Source organism: Mustela erminea, chromosome 18, assembly GCF_009829155.1.
Source record: "Mustela erminea isolate mMusErm1 chromosome 18, mMusErm1.Pri, whole genome shotgun sequence".
NCBI classification, from domain to species: Eukaryota; Metazoa; Chordata; class Mammalia; order Carnivora; family Mustelidae; genus Mustela; species Mustela erminea.
Genome location: NC_045631.1, coordinates 51,048,870 through 51,071,723, shown reverse-complemented (window position 1 = coordinate 51,071,723; position 22,854 = coordinate 51,048,870). Strand labels below are relative to the sequence as shown.

At 37.1% G+C, this 22,854-nt stretch overlaps 2 long non-coding RNA genes across 3 annotated transcripts in view; one reads left to right on the top strand and one right to left on the bottom strand.

Moving 5' to 3' along the window:
• The window catches only part of LOC116577997, a 34,107-nt gene extending 16,562 nt beyond the window's left edge, over positions 1-17,545 (top strand). Inside the window, exons 3-7 of one of the 2 annotated variants that reach the window (XR_004280690.1) lie at positions 936-1,084; positions 13,470-13,580; positions 14,870-15,044; positions 15,810-15,945; positions 17,490-17,545. This is a non-coding gene — a long non-coding RNA (uncharacterized LOC116577997). Of the gene's footprint in view, positions 1-935; positions 1,085-13,469; positions 13,581-14,869; positions 15,045-15,809; positions 15,946-16,242; positions 16,279-17,489 lie in introns of those variants that run through there. The other variant, XR_004280691.1, reaches the window with a different exon arrangement.
• On the bottom strand, positions 5,738-21,312 carry LOC116577998. The gene is made up of 3 exons (XR_004280692.1): positions 21,259-21,312; positions 7,003-7,012; positions 5,738-5,748 (listed from the first exon to the last, which is right to left on the bottom strand). It is a non-coding gene; the product is annotated as an uncharacterized LOC116577998 (long non-coding RNA).
• Between the last annotated feature and the right edge of the window lie 1,542 nt (positions 21,313-22,854).

Genomic DNA, 22,854 nt, shown 5'->3' with positions numbered 1-22,854 from the left:
ACAGTGATTTTATGATTTTATTAGTAGATTTTCAAAGTTATTGAAGAGTTTTGTAACTTCATGAACTTAGTGATCAGTCACCTTGTATTTTAAGAAGTTCGGTTGCCATTCTCATCAAAGTAATAAGCAAAGAAGATAAATCATTTGTAAAAAGCCTAGACAATTTAAAAGAAGAAAAATAATTGTCATTATCTAACCCCTCAGTTTGTCTGATTTATGTCCCCATTTAAAGAAGCAGTAAAATGTGGAGGTAGGAGTAATAGTGAATAAATTACAATGCATGAAATCCGTCTCTGCTCTGCCCACGTACCAGCCGGGTAGCCTTGGACAAGTCACTTGTTTCTGTAGCCTTCCTTTCTTCTTCTGCAGAAAGGCGATGTCAGTAGGAATCTCCTCAGTGGGAGTCAGTGGAGGGCTGACTGTGTTATTCTGTAACCATAATGCCAGGGCAGTTCTGACACATGCTATAGGAATGTGAACTCTTGTCTTTCTTAGCTTTAAAATGAATCTCTTCAAGTCTTCAATACTTATTTAATAGTTGAGTGTTTCTGCAATATCTTACCCTTAACATTTTTATATTTCCTTTACACGTCCTCCAAGTTTCACTGCCCGCTCTGAGTTTCTCTTCCTACAATGTTATTTTTGGCTCCTTGACCACTTCTCTAAATCCCCTTCTTTAAAACGTATGTGGTAATCAATTAGTCCGTTAAATTTATGTTCTTCAATTATTTTACTTTCTCAGATAGCATTTCCCATTTTTGTGGCAGCAATATTTTTATTTGTGAAAAGCAGCACTACTACTAACAACTTCCCTGTGAATGTTTGAAGAAGAAGCTATTAAAATATGAGCTATATTTGTCTAGCAGTACCATTTAATAAAAAAACCCTTTAGCCTTATAGGTTCATCTTCTGTTATTTTATTCTTTTTATCTCAGATTTTACCCATGGATTATTCCTTGATTGGCGTTATTTTTCCCCGATCCATCTGGAGAGTCATACATAACGATGATTACTTTCTTCATTCTGGCAGTTGATCCTCTTCTCTATTTGATATTAACGATATATTTTGAGCGAGTTTTGCCTGGTAAGGTCATAGTGTGGTTGCAGTTGAATTCAAAGACATTCTGCTTCTTATGAGGTAATAGCTTGCTATTTGTTTGCTTGTCCTTTAAGAAGCATTTCTGGTGGCAGAGGAAAGGAAAAGTTTTCAAGATTAATAAAACCTCTGCATTTTCATCTCATTATTTAATGGTCCTAACCAGAATTATTTGGTAAAAAACAATTTAGACAAAAATAACTTGTAGTTCTTTTGGTTTTTATCTTTTATAAAGGTATGGTGTGTGGTGTGTGTGTGTGTGTGTGTGTGTGTGTGTGTGTGTGTTGGTTGCAGGTGGGGGAGAGAGACGGAAACAACTCTAACAACTATTGAACACGATGATGCTTTTTAGTACTTGAATTGAACTTATGAACATCAAAATAGCTCATTAAAACAGCTTGTTGTGAAAATATTTTTCTCTCTTTTGCAGAGTAGGTTTTATTTAAATGCTCTAGGAAACTTGTCTTCTGCATCTCAAGATATGAAGAAGGGACCAGTATAAAGTTAATGGATGACTTCTTCTCTTTCTTTTTATGGGATGATCAGCCTAACAAGAGTGTTTTATAGAGTGTCATAAAAATTAGTAAAATAAACTCATTAATTACATAAAATTAGTTAAAGAGTGGTTTTATTGTTAAATTCCCTATATAGAATGAATATATTGTTCCCAGGAACTAATACACTTATATTCCTTTCTGCTCACATAAAATCCACAAATTGTACTCATACATAATTCTTTCCCCATGCATCAGAATCTGAATAGGTCTGTCTTTTTCAAACCCTATTATTTTGGTGTCTTTCCTTAAACGTTTTTCTAATTTAAGTATTCTATTTTTAAAGCATGTATAGTTTTTTTAAGATCTTTGTTTCATGTTCTTTATCTCCATTACACTGTTATTTTTAGAATTTTATCCCCTATGCCTCTTACTCGTTCCTTAATATGATTTCATTTTAAAACTTCATAGTCTATCATTTTGAAATATTGCATTTCTTATGCACTTAGCAAATTGCCTTCAACATTACTTTGGCAAAATTATTCTCATGAATAAACAACTTCTTAAAATTAAATGAAATTTTTTCTTTCAACAAAAAGTAGCATATAATACATGTAACCTCTGAATCCCAAGTTTAACGTGTGTGCCTTGGCAGCGGGTCTAGACAAGAATCAGCACTCTAGTGTCCACTGATTAGAAAATTTTGCTTCAGCTGCAAACCTGCAAAAATGCAAAGTAAGAATCCCAGATCTGATCTCCTGATGTATGTGCTCACTCTCTTGTTTCACATACATAGCAAAGATCTTAAAAAGTTTCCCTTTTGCTGAACCCTTTAAAGTGTCCCCAGCTAAACTGGGGCTAGGGTCTTCTCTACTTTTTCATCATCTTTTTCCTTTTGAAATTGTCTTATTTTCTCTTTTGCCCATTGTTTATAACCCTTGGTAATTAAATCAAGTCAGTTTGTTTTTAGCCCATCAGGCCCCAGAATCTAGTAGATAAACTGAAATTCCTTCTTGGGAGTAGAGAAAGGCCATAGTTAATGTTCCAAAGTTAATCTTCCCCTGTCATAACTCTGTTGCCATATTGCCTATTTGCTCTCTTCTAAAGTGTTTTTTTTTTTTTGCATAACATTTTTCTCAATATTTCCATCTAAAATTTAATTTGTACTTTAATAGGTTAAATAGCCACTTTTCTTCTAAGTTCTCTACTCATTCATAATTAGCTTACTTTTCAAATACTACCCTAACTCCCACCCTCGACTACAGGAAGGCACAGTAAATAATATTTATTTCTGGGAAAGTGGAATTCAATTTTTTTTTCTGTTTCTCTGTAGTCCATATGATCAGAAAATTTTACCAATGAGCATTTAGTTCAGCCATTTTGTACAATCCTCCACATTTTAGAGATGCCAAAGCAGTGGTCTGAGAGGTTATATGACTAGCCAAGAACAAAGTTAGCAGAATTTGGGTGAAAACTTTGAAACTGACTTAGTACTCCCCTTTTGGGTTTTTTTTTCCCCCACTGAATTCGATATTCATTATATTTATTATTTATGTCTTGTCTTTTGTCTCTAGAATGTAAGTCCCCCTGAGGAAGAGATGCTTGTGTTTATTACACTGATATCTCCAAGCATCCAGAGCAATCTTTGTCACATAGTAGGTGCTCAACAAATTCCTGATGAATTACATAACTGCATATATTTGTTTTCTTATTTGAAACTTTCTTCCGGGTATATAATGTGTTTTCAGTCTAGAGACCACCTGGCGCAAAGAAGCTCTCAAATATTTGATGAAGGGAATACAAGAAATGTCCTCTTCTTTTCCCTCAGCTTCAAACAAAAAAAATCTATTTCTTCTTTTCCTTCTTCTTCTCCTCCCCCTTCTCTTTTTCCTGTCCCTCCTCCTTCTCTTCCTCCTTGTTTTTTTTTTTTTTTTTTTTTTCTTTTCCCACAAGTTTGATTAAGTCCTCACTTCCCCTTACTTGGGTACAATATGTACTCTTTAACCCAAATTTTATAAACATCTTTCACATCCACATTTTTAGAGTAGCTTATATTTATTTATTTTTTAGAAAGATTTTATTTATTTGACAGAGATCACAAGTAGGCAGAGAGAGAGGAGGGAAGCAGGCCCCTGCTGAGCAGAGAGCTTCATGCAGGGCCCAATCCCAGGACCCTGGATTATGACCTGAGCGAAGGCAGAGGCTTTAAACCCATTGAGCCACCCAGGTGCCCCAAGAGTAGGTTTATTTAAATGTGTTTACATTTATCATTCTTTTTCTGGATCAAAATTTCCCATAAAATTGATACCATTAGATATCAGATTTCATCTATGTATCTAATACATTACTTTGCTGATTAAATTTATGTGGTCAATGGTCTGTGTCTTCAAGGCTTTCAGGGTTAGCATTGGAGACACTTCAGAAATCAGTAATTAAATGTAGTGTAAGAAGTATGATAGGAGAAGATACCATAAGGTTCTATGATAGTGTAAGTCCTTGGGTTGGTGGAAGGAAAAGAATTTCAGCTGCATTTAAAAGATAAAATAGTTTACCTGGTGGACAAGAATGCACGAAAAATTTTATGGTCAAAAGGAATAGCATGTGTGCCGAGTAATGGGAAACAGCTGTAGTGTAGGGGAAATGAAGTTATGAGGTAGAGCTAGTGCCTAGTTTGGGTGTCAGATTGTGGTTCTAATGTAGGAATTAATAAGCAGCTAACAAATTAAAAGGGGAAATTTTTTTTCCAAATGCACATCATGCACAGCTATGTACAGGGAAATATAGCATGTAAAGATCCCAGGGGGCTGAGGTTCACCTCCAGTTAAGTCCCTCTGCAGGTGCCTGCACTCGCTGAGTCCACTGATCGACTCACGTGAAGAATTTGGGATTCTCCTCCCCTAGTCAGTTCCAGTATTGGTGGTGATCCCTGACAAGGGTTTCTCTGGTTTTTGTTGAAATGAGAAAACAATGTGAAACTTAAATACCTTAATTCTTTCATTGGAAATTGTCTTCATATTGTGAGATTATAGCCTTTACATATCTATACGTTCGTTGGGAAATATTTTCTCTCTTTCACAGTAGTGATCATAGCAAGATGGGAGTTTTTTTTTTTAATTGTCCTTAAAGAACACAGTATATTTATTTAAAAAAAGTATTATTCATCCCAAGAAATTGAAGAACCTTAGAACCATGGGCGCAGGAAAGAGAGACAGATTGATGTAATCTATACAGGACTTTTCATTGGTGAGATTTATTTTAGGAAGATCACTCTGAGAGCTGTTGGAGGATGGGCTCCACGCAGGTTGACATTATAATCTGTGTTAGAGAGGGGAGGAGACCAGAGTGAGGACCAGTGTACTACAGAGGGGAGGACAGACTCGGGAGGTACTTAGGAGCTAGAAACAAGGTGACCTGGTGGTTAGTTATAATATTAGATGGAGGTAGAGAGAAGGAGAGGGGATGAGGATGGTTTTTGTTTCTGATCTTGGTGACCGGGGGTAGAGAAAATGTCACTTAACTAGGTCAGTAGCAGCAAACAGGAATGTCCAAAAATTCATTCAATTTTTGACATATTTAAAAAATCCTATGAATTCTATGAATAAAATGAATTTATTTCTCAGTGTTAATTCACCCTTTCTCTTAAGAAATTTCCTTTGCTTTTTTACGGTATGATTCCCTTTTCTGGCTAATTCAGCTGTTGATGTTTCTACATATTTTCACTCTGAGCATTTCTGCTTTCCCACATTATATCTTTAGGACCATAATACATGGTCCTTTTCATTTCTCTTTCAAAGACCTCATTTTCTAGCTACAACCTTTTCCATCTGTTTTCTTTATGGCACCAACACTTTCTGTTTTCATACTTCTAGAAGTGACCTGTTGTATTTCTTCCTCTTCAGCTCTCCTTTTGCTGTGGTACTTAGACCAAGTTTATCCCCTTTTATTAGCCTACAGTAATGGCTTGTCATGTGACATCACATATGAAGATTCTGAAGTGTTTTTAAATTACCTATACTCTCTGAAAAATCTATTAAGTTCCTCCTCTGATCACTAATAAATTCACATTTTTGTGGAGACATTATTAAAATGCCATCTCATTTTATTTACTTTGGTTCTTTAGATTCCACAGCTGAACTTCCTATTAATTATTGCTGTATTCTCCTTTCTTACCATTAAACTATAAAGTCCATTTAAATGTTAGATAATTTTTAATCAGTTATATTTAATATATTTAATATTTAATATATTTAATCAGCCCATTTGGCCTTGGAGTGATACCAACTACCTTGATGAAAATCCCTGTATAATTTTCATGAGGCCATTCCAAACTTTAAAGATAATCCATCTGGTTTGAAAAAACTATATAAAATAAAAACAAATGAAGACATGGCAGAAACAATTTGATTTGTATTTATTTCATTTTCCTAATGAGTTTTTAATATGTCCCATCCTTTCACTTCTGAGCCCTTAATTTCTTCTTTTCTCCCCTTTTTCTATATGCCAGCACATATCCAGTCTTTTGCCTACCTTTCTGTTCTTAATAACTCTTTTGTCTGCTTTTCTTTTATCCTTAAGATTTTGAAAAATTTGACTTTGGATTTATAGTGACTGATACACTCATTATTTTCAATGTTCATTTTCCTATATTATCAAAATAATATTTCTTCATATACTGTGGCAGAAATCAGCTTGTATAGCTTCTCTTTTGTAACCACCCAAGTACCTGGAAATCCTGAGAAATGTTTGGTATGATTTCCAACAGCTACTACTTTATCTTCTTTGATAAGCTTTTTTTTTTTAATGAACCAGAGCTGAAAATTCACCAAAGACCAAAACAGTCTTAACTTTAAAATCCTTATATACTTGACTTTTAATGTGATAAATGTAATTCCCCAACTTAATAACTTAAATTCAAAATTGATACCAACCAAGGAAGACAAATACCGTATGACCTCACTTATATGTAGAATCTTAAAAAAAAAAAAAAAATCAGAAAAAAGACAGCAACAAGCTTATAGAAAAAGAGATCAGACTTACAGCTGGAGGAAGGGGGAATTGGAAGAAGGATTTCCAGTTATAATGTAAAAAAAGTACTAAGGATATCATGCTCACCATGAGGTCTATAGTCAGTAACCACTGTGTGATACATGGGAAAGTGGTTGAGAACATAAATCCCAGGAGTTTTTATCACAAGGAGACATTTTTTTCTTTCTATTCTTTTTCGTTTTATTGTTTCTATTGAGATGATGGATGTTAGCTGAACCAATCATAGTAACCATTTTACAATATATGTAAATCAAACCATCATGTCTTCAATGTATACAGTTATAGTTTCTCAATTATTTATGAATAAAACTGGAAAAAATAAATCATTAATGTGTAGAAAAAATTGGTATCAAGCTACACTAGGACAGATATCATTCTTTACCAATGTAGATGATTGATTCAATAGCTAACTGTGTCTTGGTTGATCAGATGAGATGGCCCTTGTTTTTCCTCAAGTCTTCATTGTGGTCCCAATGTCAAAAACATTCATTATGAAGTCTCTGAGGAAGAAATAAATCCTGATGACTCTTTTGAACCAGGGCCTCCAGAGTTCCATGGAAAAGAAGCTATAAGGCAACTAACAAATGGTCCATACTTACAGGTAAAAAGTTCAATAAACTAAGGGACAAAAGAGCCAGCCACAGGTCAAATGTTATAGATGATGTGTTTTTTGAAAGCTCCTTTCTTTCAGGTGTTTCTGCCACCATTCTAAACTTTCATTCGTCTTTTTTTTTTTTTTTTTAAGATTTTATTCATTTATTTGACAGAGATCACAAGTAGGCAGAGAGGCAGACAGAGAGAGAGGAGGAAGCAGGCCTTCCTGCTGAGCAGAGAGCCCGATGTGGGACTCCATCCAGGACCCCGAGATCATGACCCAAACTGAAGGCAAAGGCTTAACTCACTGAGCCACCCAGGTGCCCTTTGTTCATCATTTTAAAAAGTAAGTGTTTTTGATATTGTCAGCAGCAAAAATTTAGTAGCCCTATTCATTTTCTTGTCCTTCATCTTTTACTTTCTATCCTGACCATGTATAATCTCTCTGCATTCTCTTCTAATACATACAAACACACATTTTATGATATGTAGGTATAAGCACATGTAGTATACAAAACAGACACACGTTTCTTTGATTATCTGCCTTTAGGGAGTATATGGATTGAAGTTTTGAAGTCAAAAGATTTCTCTATTATTTAGTAGCTTGGTAACATTTTGCTGAACCATGGTGAGATCTCTAAACATCATTTTCTTCATTTCTAAGAAATGTGTAATATAATTCAACAGTACAGTGACTTCTTCTTGAGGAATTTAAAGAATCAGTGAGATAATTAAATATGCCTGTTAGGTAACAGGAAACTGGATAAATGTTAGTTATCTTTTTTTTTTTTTTTCTTTTTTAAAAATCTTTATCTGTAGGGGTGTGGTTGATTGAAAGGCTATAAGTAAGAAATAAGAAATAAGAATAAGAAAAAAAACTATAACCTGAAAAGCATTGATAAAGGTTTTATGGGAAAGCAGGAAGATGTATAGAAAATGACTGCCTAATTCTTAATGTCATCATAATTTAGGGCATGCTTCTTGTTTGCTTATTTTATTGAAGGAGATTATGAGAAGTACTCCTAAATGACATTCCATTTATGTTGAAGTATATTCTGAGAACAAAATGGAACGTAGTGATTACAATGTCCTCTGTGGATTTAAACCACCTGGTTTGAATCCTGGCTTTACTGCTTGTTGACTGTATAATCTCAGCTAAGTTACTTGCCTATGTCTCAGTTTCTGGTGTCTTAAAAATGAGCATGATACTGGAAATACATTTGTTAAGATGAGAAAATCAGCTACCTTGAGTAAAGCTTTTAGAATAGTGCCTAGCCCATAATAGGCATTCAGCAACTCTCTGCTATGAGGAATATCCCAGGTAAGTTCCATCAGATATTCTTAAATCGGTTCACTTATTTTGAAACAGGTCAAATGTGATGGGCAAATGTATCTGGGAGAAGGGGAAATGAGCAGAGAGACAAAAGAGGAAGGAAAAAAAAACTATAAACCTGACACAGAAAGATAAGCGGAAACCCTCTATTCCCTGGAGTTGGAACTTCTCAAATTCTACCATTTCTGGTAGTTTTTCAAACCCTAACTCCTATGTGAAAACTTAGGGGAACACCTGGGTGGCTCAGCGGGTTAAGCCTCTGCCTTTGGCTCAGGTCATGATCTCAGGAACCTGGGATCAGGCCCCCCATTGGGCTTGCTGCTCAGCAGGGAGCCTGCTCCCCCTCACCCCGCCTGCTGCTCTGCCTACTTCTGATCTCTCTGTCAAATAAATAAGATCTAAAAAAAAAAAAATAAAACCAACTTAGTTATTTCAGTTTACCATGTTCCTTACCATTAACGTACAGTAACTATGTTGATACCAGAAAATTTAGTTAAATTAACAAAATCAGGACTAAATCACATTAGTCAGTCCAGAACTTCACCCTTCAGCAACATGGTTCCATAAGTGCCTGTACATTAACCCTCCACTCACGTTCATGCCACTGGGCGATGAAGACGAGTATGGTGGTGTGGTCATTCAGTTTTCCTAAGTGAATGCCACCAGCCGTCCTATTGAGTGTCTTAGACCCAACTTGCTGTTGATGCTTTAACATGAAATGAGTGTATCCCCAGGGACACAGAACAGCTCTAGCCTATCTAAACCTGCATACTCTATCCTCTACCTTGACAGCCCCTCTTTATGCTTGCTACCCCAATATGTCTCAAACCAGATCCTTGGACCATTCTGGACCAGACTGCTTCTGCTGGCAAATTGGTTACTTCATTTATTCATCATTCATTAGGCTCTCTCTGCCAGAACCAGGATTCAAAGATGAATGACAGTCTTTAACCTCAGGACAGGCAGAGCGGAGGTAGGGGGGGGCAACAGGCACTTTAATAGATTATTAGTGAAAAGAGTGGTAGAGATGATGCAGAGAATAACCAAACCTAGGGAAGGATCATTCAGCCCAGCCTAAGAGTGGTAGGAAAGGTCAGAAGCAGGTGACTCTTGAGGTGAGTCTTATGGAAGGAAAAAATCACGTAAATTGTGATGGGCATGTGAAGGTTCCTCCAAACAGACTATGCAGTGTGGCCAGCATAGCACAGCAAGAAACAATCTGTGTATGTCTGAAGAATGAAAAGAAGCTGACATTTCTGAGCTCAAAGCACAAGGCTTAGAAGGGGGGGAGAGGTAAATATTAAGAGATATGGGCCAAATCAGATCATGTGGGTTTTGTTTGCCAAGAAGGACAGGCTGTCCTGTATAGTGTGGGGGGAATCACCAAGTGATTTTAGGGAGGCCAAGTAGACAGCGAGTCCTTTGGCAGATCATTTGGATAGCTTTCTGGAAGGGATTTGAAGGAGATACAACTGGAGAAATGGCAACATTCCAAAGGTTGTGTCAGTCGGGGTTTGGTCAGGACAAGTGAGTTGCTGGAAATATTGTACAAGTAAAGGGATTTGGTATGGAAATTAGTAATTTATAAAAGTACTAAGAATACAAGAGGGAAGGTCAAGAAAGTTGTAGCCAGAAAAATCTATCCAGACGCACAGAAGTAGGAAGGTCTCACTAAGTGTGCTGGGATCCCCTGGAAAAGTTCCCATCAGGTTTCTTAATCTCCAGCAGCAAAGCAGGGCTTGTCAAGAAATCTGAAAAACTGCTACAAACCTACAGTTTGCGCATGTGTTTGCCCCCATGACCTTCAGAGAAAAAATAACCTTTTTTCCACTTCTGCTTTCCAAATCTTGCCCAAGTTCTCTCCAAGATCAATAAAGAGAACGATTTCTGGGAAGTTTATTCCTGGTATGTCCTCTGCATTGCAGGAGACAAGGGACTAGGTTGATGGAAAGGGAAAACACCATCCGATTCAGAGGCTGAGGTGAGAAATGATAAGAATCTGGACTAGAAGATCATAGACAAGTGATAAAGGGATAAATTCAAAGAGATTTCATAAAGTTAAATTCATAAATCCATAAGGTTAAATTATAGTAATTTTGTGGACCACAGGTTGAGGTGAGAGAGAGAGAAAAGGATCAAAAATGTTTCTTAGGCATTTAGTTGGCATTCTTGGGCAGATGTTGAAAATACCAACTGAGATAGAGAACAGAAGTAGGACTGGTTTACAGGGGAAAATAATATGACCTGTGTGGTATCTACTCACAGATGCAGAGCAAAAAAGCTGAATATGTACATTTGAGACTTTGAAGAAAGACCTAAAGACACACATTTGGGAGTCATTAGAATCTAAGTTAGAGTTGAAGCAATGAGAGTGGGCAATATCATATGGCAAAGATTTGACTGTGAAGACTGAGAAACAAACTGAGGGTTTTGAAGGGGAGGAGGATAGGGGGTGGGGTGAGCCTGGTGGTGGGTATTAAGGAGGGCGTGTATTGCATGGAGCAGTGGTGTGGTGCATCAACAATGCATCTTGGAACACTGAAAAAAAAATGTGTTTTTTTACCATAAGTGTTGCTATTAAATAAATTTTTTTCTCTTAAAAAATGGGGTGAATATATCTCTTTTTATTTCAGAGCAAATATAAATTTTAATACATTTGTGCAAAATACAAAGAATTGGTTTTCTTTCCTGATGCTCTGTGGCAAGCGGCTTCCAACCCAGGCAGAGACCTCCTGCTTCCATATGTAAAATACCGCCCCAGAATAAACCCTAGGAAATGTTCTGTGCAAGTTATATTGCAATTCATTTATGTGATGGCACTCTTACAATAAAGATTTGCTACCAAAAAAAATAAAAAAGATTTGAGAATAAGAAAAATAGTTGGTTAAATTTGGAATCCAGTTTAAGGAATCCATAAAGTATGCTGAGCATAATAATAAGAAAAAGATATGGAAACCAAGAGGGTAGAAGCTAAGGAAATATAGCCTCACAAGAAGGAAGGAGCTAGCAATTGTTTAATACAGTGTCTATTAAACAATGACTGGCAAGGGTCAGTGTCCGATGGATTCTGTAGAGTGTCTTTGGTGTCTTCACTGAGGATAGCTTCAGTGGAGTTATAGGGTCAGAAGCTATGTTGCCTTAGGTTGGAAATAAATGTGAGATAAAGAAATGGAAACATAAAGCTACCTGGATGGCTCATTTGGTTGAGTGGCTGCCTTGGCTCAGGTCATGATCCCAGGGTCCTGGGATTGATCCCCGTGTCTTTGGGCTTCTTCTCTGCTCAGTAGGGAGTCTGCTTCTCCCTCTGCCCCTCCCCCTTCTCATGTACTCTCTCTCAAACAAATAAATAAAATCTTTTAAAAATTGGGAACAGAGAGTAGAGAGACTATATTTTGATAAAGTTGCCCGTGGAGGAGAAGAACAATTAAATAAGAGCTAGAGAGGGGGCGCAGACCTGAGGGAAAGCCTCTCTCTCTCCTTCACTCTCCTTCCTGTTCTTTCCTTCCTTTCTTTCAATGGTAGCTCTCTCTTCATTTGCCAACTGAGAAGAATTGCTGGCATGTACGAAACGCCGGGTTTGATAAGGGTATGGCGCTGGTCTGTGCAAGTCTCTTTGGGAGTGGTGTGAGATTTTACCTCTGCCCTCCTTGGATCCCATTATGAGGGTGACACCCTACCTGGTGTGGTTCAACATTAATCACAACTGTCGTATTGGTGTCATATTGATGGTTAACATAATCTGTGTTACTAGAAAATGTACTTACTTCAAAGTTGCTTAATCGTTTTTCAGAATCAGAAATGTTACAAAAAAGTATGATGGAAATCCTGAAAAAGTGTAAGTATTGCAAGGTAAAGAGAAGACTTCATTGCTTTGATGCTGTTTTTAATTTAAAAAAATTTTTGTTGTGGTTGTTTTCTGATGTTACAGACAGAGTGGCAAATTAGAGAATGAGTCTAGATAAAAAGAAAAAAATTAAAAAACCCACATTTCTACTCTGAGGGAGAGTCATCAATAATATAATTATGAACATTTTTAAAAAGAAGGTGGTAGTGCTCATGCTGGTTCATAATCTTTGACGTAGATTTGTCAGACTGAGTTTGTGATATTACGGGAATTGTTCTACTTTCTCAGGACTTCTCATCACCTGTTTTGGGCTGTGGTCTTGTTTTTGATTCTCCAACAATATAATTCCACATGTTGTCTATCTTCAGAGAATCTCTTAAAATTTCTAGGTTGTTAATGGAACTCTATTGTTTCTCCATGGAGTTAGATAATGTTTCAAATATTCAAGAAAAATAAATGATCAAGTCCTGAGCACGCATATAGAAAAAATGCCTGTGACCTGTTCTGGGTCCCCCAGAACCCTCTGCAGACCATGCTCACACTTTTGTGATACAAAACAGAGCAATGACCAGTGCCAGGGGAAATATTACCAGCCTCTCCTTAACCCGTGCTCTCTCCCTCCAAATATAGGATACAAACCCCTCTGCCTCCATCCCTGGCCCTTCTGTCTCAGTTCTGGGAGCTTCTGGGAGACTGTTTGTTCAGGCACAATGCTTTTCTTCACTCAGAAAGCAAATACTCTGCTCACTCTGCTTTATTCCTTGTAGTCTTTGCTCTGTTCTTTAACATCGAATTAATATATTCTTTGACATTCGAAGGATTTGTGTAGGGAGGAAGGTGAAAAATTTATAGTCTCAGTCTTGATCCAATTTCCCCAGAGAAATTAAAATGTCATCTTCATAAGTAGACACAAAAATATAATTTTAGAGGGAACATATAAGAATACCAATAAATGAAGCACTGGGATACCTTTGACTCTTACAAACTTTTGTAAGGTCCATCCCACCATTTAGATTATATTCATAATCTAAAGTCTAATTTTCACATTTTATTCTTAAACAGGCTTATATCTTGACATATATGAAGGACAGATCACTGTAATACTGGGACACAGCAGAGCTGGTAAATCGACACTGCTAAACATTCTGAGTGGGTTGTCTGGTTCTACAGAAGGTAAGAAAATAATTTTAGAAGCAAGAAGACATACAAATGGCTAACAGACATATGAAAAAATGTTCAACATCATTCACCATCAGGGAAATTCAAATCAAAATCACATTTAGATACTACTATACCCCAGTTCAAAAATGTTCAACATCATTCACCATCAGGGAAATTCAAATCAAAATCACATTGAGATACTACTATACCCCAGTTAGAATGGCAAAAATTGACAAGGAACAGCAAATGTTGGAGAGGTTGTGGAGAAAGGGGAACCCTCTTACACAGTTGGTGGGAATGCAAGGTGGTGCCGCCACTTTGGAAAAAAGTGTGAAGGTTCTTCAAAAAGTTAACAATAGAGCTACCCTATGACCCAGCAATTGCACTACTGGGTATTTATTCCAAGGATACAGATGTAGTGAAAAGAAGGGCCATATGCACCCCAATGTTTAGAGCAGCAATGTCCACAATAGCAAAACTGTGAAAGGAGCTGAGATGCCCTTCAACAGATGAATGGATAAAGAAGATGTGGTCCATATATACAATGGAATATTACTTAGCCTTCAGAAAGGGTGAATATCCACCATTTGCATCAACATGGTTGGAACTGAGGGAATTATACTAAGTGAAATAAGTCAAACAGAGAAAGGCAATTACCATATGGTTTCATTTATATGTGGAACATAAGGAGTAGCATGGAGAACATTAGGAGAAGGAAGGGAAAGATAAAGGGGGGTGGGAATCAGAGGAGGAGATGAACCACGAGAGACTATGGACTCTGGGAATCAAACTGAGGGTTTTAAAGGGGAGTAGAGTGGGAGGATGGGTGAGCCCAGTGATGGGTATTAAGGAAGGCACGCACTGCATGAAGCACTGGGTGTTACACACAAACAATGAATCATGGAAACTACATCAAAAACTAATGCTGCATTTTATGGTGACTAATGTAACATTAAAAAAAAAAAAAAGAAGAAAAGAAGTGAGTTGGTTGATAAAGCAGTTTCCTCAGTCAGATTGTGTAAAACAAAAACACTTCTCTAAAGCAAATTTAGAATAGGAACTATTTATTTCATATTTATATAAATTCATGAGAATGCTTGTATCTCCACTCTGCTATTGTCATTCCATGTCCACTTGGCATTGCTGTGGAACCGGATATTTATGTTAAGAATAATCTGAATTTCTCAATGTATTAATTATGCAATTATGAAATGTGACGTTTCTTCAGTTAATACCCTATCTTACCACTCTTTCTAGAGTTACTATCCTGGTGTTGAATACTTTAAAATTTCTATTTACAGGATCAACCATTATTTGTAATACTCAACTCTCTGAAATACTAATGTGGAAGAAATGAGAAAGAACTTGGGATTTTGTCCATAATTCAATATTCAATTTGACTTTCTTACTGTGAGAGAAAACCTCCGGCTATTTGCTAGAATAAAAGGGATTCAGTCAGAGGAAGTAGAACAAGAGGTAGGTGAAGATATTAGAACTCATGCCTTTGAAAATAATATACTTTGCTCTTGACCATGTTTCTGTTGAACTATTACTTCATTTTTTCATAAACAAAGCTTAATAGATGAAGTTCTTAGAATCTGATTATTAGAAGAGCTAATCAAAGCAAAATATTTTGTATTATGTTGAGTTTTTTTCAATAGATAAAAAGTTATAATGGAATTGGACATACAAAACATTTAAGATATTATTGCTAAAAAATGAAGTGGTGGACAGAAGAGAAAACTAACATTTGGAAATGCCATTTTAGGAGATCCTTGGGTAAGAGAAAAAAAAATATTTTTTGAGATTAACTTTTTAAAAAAAGATTTAAAAAAATTTTACTTACTTGAAAGGGAGTGAGTGTGAGAGCATGAGTAGGGAGGGTCAGGTAGGGAGGTAATGGGAGAGGGATAAGCAGACTACCTGTTGAGCAGGCAGACAACGCAGGGCTTGATCCCAGGACCTTGAGATCATGACCTGATCTAAAGGCAGATGCTTAACTGGATGAGCTACTGAGGTGCCCTAAGATTAATTTGTATTGAAAGCTATCAAGCTATTATTAAAGTCCAAACTCTAATTACTAAATTATAAGGGAATATTTGTAACACAGGACCATGAAAGCCTCTGAGGATCCACTGGAGGGCTGTATTTGAATCTAGAAATCATATGGGCTTCCATGCAACTTTCTAAAGATCCTTACTTGGAAGTGGAAGATGCTTTCACACTCTTCCTGCTCTGTAGGTTTTGCTACTGGATGAACTGACTGCTGGATTGGATCCTTTTTCAAGGCATCAAGTTCAAACCTTCCTGAAAGAGCATAAAACAAACTGCACAATCCTTCTTAGTACTCAGATCATGGATGAGGCTGACATCGTGGGTGATGATTCTTGGTGTCTTTCTTCTAATAGTTTTTTAAGGATCGAATATTCGAGATATTCTCTATAATCTGTTTTTAAAAATAGAGAATCTTGTTTGTAATCCATTTGAGTGACTGCCTTGTAAAGAGGAAATTTGCTTTGGAGGAATTCTGATTCCCCAGTGAGTTCTTAGGCCCATGCTTTATGTATCTTCTTGTCTGTAACTTTCTTCACTGTCTACATTAATCACAAGTAAATTTAAAATTTTTGAAAATCCAATATTTCTTTTCTTTTCTTTCTTTTTTTTTTTTTTTTAGATTTTACTTATTTGACAGAGAGAGACACAGTGAGAGAGGGAAAACAAGCAGAGGGAGTAGGAGAGAGAGAAGCACGCTTCCCGCTGAGCAGGGAGCCCAGTGCGGGACCCAATGCAGGGCCCTATGTGGGGCTTGATACCAGGACCCTGGGATCATAACCTGAGCCGAAGGCAGACGCTTAACGACTGAGCCACCCATGTTCCCCCTCCAATATTTCATATATAGTTTTTTTTTATTGTTAGATAGAAAAAACTTTTAAGCTGGGAAAAATTGTTTTTAAATTTAAAATCCTTTGTTGTCCTCTTAGGAGGGATCCTTTTTTCATTAAGCAACGTGTTGAATGTGAACAAGAAAGATTGGAGAATTAGAGATGAAACAAATGTTTCTGCCTAGGACATAGTGGCAGGTGGGGAAGACGAGTTTCAGTAAGTCAGGAATGGATGCAAGGCAGAATCTTAAAAAAATGAAGTCAGAAATGGACTCAGTGAAGAGAAATTTTTGCTGTCTAATGTGCTGCATAACCTTATTCTAAGTTCCTCCATGAAATCTGACGTAAAATACACTTCCCCTTCTGAGTCTGTTTCCTCCTGCCTTGCAAAAGCTATGAAACGCCATCTCCAAACTTATTGTCTTAAGTCAATAACTATATATTGAGTGCATGAGTTGGAGGGTTGGAATTTAGGGTGGATTCACTTAGAAAGATTTCATGTCTTTGACTGGATTTGCTTACATGTCTGGTAGTTGAGTGACCATCGGGAAGTCCAGTTAGGTGGCAGCCTAGGTCTATTTAATCTTCCAGCAGACCGCCCAGACATTCTCATGGTAATGACTGAGGGTCTAGAGACTGAGCGCCAGTGCATAAGCCCATTTCAAGCCTCTACTTGCTAAAGTTGTCTAACATGCCATTGACCAAAGCATTGACCTGATGTGGTAGAGGCACATATCAAAGGGTGAAGCAGGTCTCCTTGCCCCTGGTGAGAGAACACTGCAGTTACATAGCAAAGTATGTGGGTAAAGGGAGAGTGGGAAGAATTGGGCTTGAGATGTTTTATGCCATTGGATAAGCTGTGAGGGATGCAATGAATTTCTGAGTCCTGCTTCAAAGGAGGTGGCGCTGCACCCAGGAACTCAATTATATCAAGACTACATTCACACTGAAAAGCTCATTTAGTGATTTGATCTCCAGAGCAGAGAATATACCCATATAAAGAATTCACATAATTTATTCTTTCTTCCTTTCTGCTCAGATAGGAAAGCATTTCTGTCTATAGGAAGCTGAAAGGGCAGGGTCATCTTTGTTTCTTTTTTTTTTTTAATTTTTTATTTTTTATAAACATATATTTTTATCCCCAGGGGTACAGGTCTGTGAATCACCAGGTTTACACACTTCACAGCACTCACCAAAGCACATACCCTCCCCAATGTCCATAATCCCACCCCCTTATTCAAACAAGATCAAACCATTCTTCAGAATGTCCCCTGGATTTGTAGTGGAAGGAGAACTGGAGACAGGGTGTCCGTTTAGGAAACTACTGAAGTAGTCTGAGTGGGAATATGGGCGGCTACGTACAGTGCTGTTATGTTTCTCTGAGGATTTTTTAAAAAAGATTTTATTTATTTGTTTGACAGAGAGAGAGAGATCACAAGTAGGCAGAGAGGCAGGCAGAGAGAGAGCAGGAAGCAGGCTCATCATCTTATTACTGTCTGCTTTTTAGATCTTTACACTGACCTTAAGAAGTGTACTGAGCAGGGCATAATAAATTATGGTGTTTCCATGACAACTCTCAATGAAGTCTTTGTGAACCTAGAAGGCAAATCAACAGTTGATGGGCCAGATATACTGATGTGTGTCTAGCAGAAAATTAGAAAAAGAAAATAGAAAATGATGATGTATTAATTCATATTTTGTATGTTCTTGTGTGGAATTCTGCCTAGAATGTTTATTAGATATAAAATAAGGTTAGGTTGCCCACTTTTAAAAATGTCATAATTGTTTTATATCTAACATAATCAGACTTGGTGCTAGGTAATGACTCTATTACGGTGCCCCCTTCCCCCATATTATCAATAGCTCTCTGCTAATGCCATGACTTCTGGCTTCCTCTGTTACTTGCCATTTCCTATAAAAATGTACTCTTACTTAGGCAATAAGTTAATTCTAATTGATGTAATAAAGAAAAGATCAATAAGGTGATATCTTCCCTTAGTTTAGTTGGTAAAACTAATAATTAGAAGAATGTAGGAGCTAACTAGGTGCCAGTCATTGTGCTCAGCTGTTGGGTTATGCGATTCTTAATTCCCATAATAACTTTATTAAGCAGAGAGAAAACTGAGATTTGGAAAAATTGAATGATTAGTCAGAACCATATCAGCTGCTGTGAGGCATATATGGGATTCAAATAGGAGGTCCTTCCTGGACTTTTTATTGTTTAAAACTAGTGTCTTGAAATAGTCACTGGAATGTCAGTCATCAGAGATGAACTAATCCTGTGGAGGAGTTGTGGAGGAAGTGGAGACCTTGTAGAAACTCAGCTATAGGGGCACCTGGGTGGCTCAGGGGGATAAGCATCCAACTCTTGATTTCGGCTCAGGTTGTGATCTCTGGGTCTCGGAGTTGAGCCCTGCGTCAGGCTCTGCAGTCAGCATGGACTCTGCTTGAGATTCTCTCCCTCTGTCCCTCCCCATGTTCATGTGTGTGCTTTCTCTCTAAAATAAATAAAATAAATTTTTTAATATATTTTGTATAAACCTATTATTATTTTTTGTATAAACCTTGCCCTGCAAAAGTCCCTTAGTGAAGAGATGCTATTGGTATGAAAGAGTAAATGCTTCCCAAGAAGCCTAAACCATCCTCAAAAATGAATTTACTCACTCATTGCATTTAGAGTTATCTGAAGGACTTGAATATGAGTTATGGATATTAGTAGCTTAACTTGTTAGAAAAAATAGTCTGTTTTTTTTTTCAAAGTTTGTTGAGAGAAAGTGCAAATAACATAGCCTATTATAATGGTTTATTACATGATTGCAGATAGTGGCATTCAGAAACAGGAGAAAGTCAGTGAAACAAGAGATACAGAAACTGATCCGAAATGCATCAGGCTCCTTGTTCTCTGTCTGGATTGAGAAAGGCCATCAGTACTGGGAGTCTCTGGAAAAAACAGGTATGGGCCATGGCAAGGCTTCACTTCTTACAGTTGAGGCATGAAAGGAAAATTCTTTTGTCCTTGTAAATATCGGACTACTTTAAATCCCTCTCATCAAATACATGCAAAAAAGTTTAAATGTGAAGGAAATATGTCTATTAATTTCTTCACCCATTTAACAAAGTTTTTGTAGTGCCTGTTAGTGTTATCCTACAGTAGTAAGCAGAGTTGACAAGGCCTTTCAACTTACATCTTCTGGGGAAGAAAAATACCAGTGAAATAATTACCCAATAAAGATGTTAATTGTTAAATTGTTAAAGATGTTAATTGTTCATTATATCACAAATCTTTATTGAAGCTTGTTATGTGTTAGGCATTGTTTAGGTGCTGTGGTGTTTACCTTCTGTTGGGAGGAGAATGTAACAAATAACAAATATAAAAACTAAATAAGTTTTATAGTAAGTTACACACAATAGAGTAAGGGGATGGGAAAGTCTGGTGGGAGTTAAGTGTTCATTATAATGTTGGCCTCATTGAAATGGTCACATTTGAGCCAAGGAAATAAGAGGGGGAGAACACCAGGGTAGAGCAGAAAGCATCAACTGTATTTGGCAAAAGGGAAGTCCTGAAAGGTTTTAAGAAGAAAAGTTCTGAAAATAGACAACTCTTTTTGCTTGACCACAGAAAGAAGTAGAAAGAACAGTAGTAGCCAAAGGGAGATTGAAATTAGGAGGACGGTTCTTTTTCTTTTTCTTTTTTTTTTTTTTTTTTTAATGAAAGAGAGACATTAGAACATGCTTCAGTGATGATGGGATATGCTCGAAATAACTGAAGATGAGCTAACTGAGCAAGGTCATGGGGAGGGTGACAAGGGTCTGGATCCAGAGCAATATAGAGAACTGACTTTGATAGGGAGCAGAGACAGCATCTGTTACAACAGAAAGAAACACTGATAGGATAGATATGTTTTCTGGGGTTTTTGTCAGGGATGATAAGAACAGAGGGAGTTTCTGTCTGATGGACTTCATTTTTTCCCTGTGAAATAGACTGAGAGTGAGGAAGAGGGAGATAGAGCCTGATGTCTGATGAGAAAATAGTCATCAAAAAGACAAGACTCACAACCTTATTAGAGAAACAAAAAGATGACTTGAAAGACTTTTACTCATGTCTGAGCTGGAAAAATGAATTCTAAGATCTGAAATAGTACATAAATATGTCCTCTAGTTTCGTGAAATTTAAAGTATGTATAAAACAACGGCCGATGGGGCGCCTGGGTGGCTCAGTGGGTTAAAGCCTCTGCCTTTGGCTCAGGTCATGATCCTGGGCTCCTGGGATCGAGCCCCGCACTGGGCTCTCTACTTGGCAGGGAGTCTGCTTCCCTCTCTCTCTCTCTCTCTCTCTCTGCCTGCCTCTCTGCCTACTTGTGATCTCTCTGTCAAATAAATGAATAAAATATTTAAAAAAAAAACAACGGCCAATGAAAATTAAAATTTTACTTGAAATTCTGCACATCACAAATCTGAGGGCAGTGTGAAATCAGGCTTCTTTCCCTTTAAAACCACGTAGACAGGCTGTTGGAGGCTCCTGGTTTCCCATCAAATCATTAAACCATTGTCCTATCAACCGTCACACCCACAGAAGAACCCACTTGGATCTCACTTTCTCTTTTTGATCCTCTGTTATCCTGGGACATCTTGCAATGTGAGAATGATTTATGGAAAATTTCAAGCCCATTTTCAGATTAATCACATTTTTCACTTTATGTACCTAAAGGCCATATTTGCGTGTTAAATTTCCATAGGTTGGCATTTATATAACATGTTTGTGACTTAGAGGGAAAATGTTGTAGACCTGCATATTTATTTTCTTTTACTTAGGTTGCTGGTATATGGTATTCCTTTTGCCCCCACCATTTTCAAGAAGATAGTGCATCTGGTGTCTAATTACACTCATTGTTTGAAGTTTTCATCAAGTGTGTATTTCCTTCCTCTGAAACAATCCTCACAGGCTCCTTTTACCAGTCTGTTAGTCATCAATAATACAGGTGAGAAATAGGGGCTCAATTTACTCTTTGATTTTTATCATCAAAGACCTTTTGAAACAAAACCTGAGCAGCAAAACCCTACATTAAAAATGGTTTGAGATGCTAGGAGGAGAAAGTGGTATGTATTCCACAGCTTGCTTCATTTTCAAATTAAGGAAATTGATGGGCACATTTTCAAATCAAGAAAAATAATGTAGAGGTGCCGCGGTGGCTCAGTGGGTTAAGCCTCTGCCTTCGGCTTGGGTCATGATCTCAGGGTCCTGGGATCGAGCCCTGCATTGGGCTCTCTGCTCAGCAGAGAGCCTGCTTCCCTTCCTCTCTCTCTGCCTCCTCTCTGCCTACTTGTGATCTCTCTCTGTGTGTGTCAAATAAATTAAAAAAAAAAAAGAAAAAACAATGATCATCATGGAAAATATCAAATTAACTTAGTTTTATAAAATTCTTGAATGGGTTTTTTTTTTTTAATTTTTTATTTTTTTATAAACATATGTTTTTATCCCCAGGGGTTGAATGGGTTTTTTTGAATGGGTTTTTGAATGGGTTACTGGGACAGTAAATATCATTGGGAGGTTAACCAGACTTAGCAGTTTAGATAATGAGTAGGACTGATTTGTATCAGCAGGACAAGCCCAGGTTATGAGGTATGTATTTTGTATACAGTATTTGTAGTTACAAACATTGTAGTTACAAACAGAATTCTGGCAGAGTTCATAAAAATCACTAAGAAGTTTTATTTCTGTAAGAATTGCAATAAACCTTCTAACCCTTTAACTTGATAAGAATTATAAAATATATTAACATATTTCTGAAAGGAGTCTGTTCCATTGAAGATGGTAGACCAGATTTCCTGTCCCAGCATCAGAAGTAATTTCAGCCTATTCTCAGAGAGTGAAGGTCTTTACCATGTTCTTCTGGGTATTCCTTAACATGAAAAGAAATAATTCTTATTTTCAAGCTTTGTTGTTGATTTTCTTGCTGTTATGCTCCTTCCTTCATTGACTACATGAGGATCAAATATTGAAGACTTCGTTCAGGTGCTGAGGTGTCAGGATATACATTTAGAAGTGGACGACTTCAGAAATAGGAACGGCTCAGATGACCCTTCCTACAGTGGAGCCAACATAGTTTCTGGTGACTGGAAGGTATGTTTGCTTCCATGTACTCTTTTCTCATGAATGGTCTTTTGCTACCTTCTGATAGTTTAGGTCTATAGGAAAGCACCTCAACTGTTCTATATCAGCATAATTTGCGTCTTTTTAGTAAGGTATGAAATTTTAATCCTTTGAAGGGCATGTTTTCTCTTAAAAATATCATCTTTTATTAGTGATTTTATCTATTGCAAAAGCAATGCACGTTTTGCAACAACATGGATTGAGGGCATGATGCTAAGTTAAATAAACCAGACAGAGAAAGGCAAAGACTGCA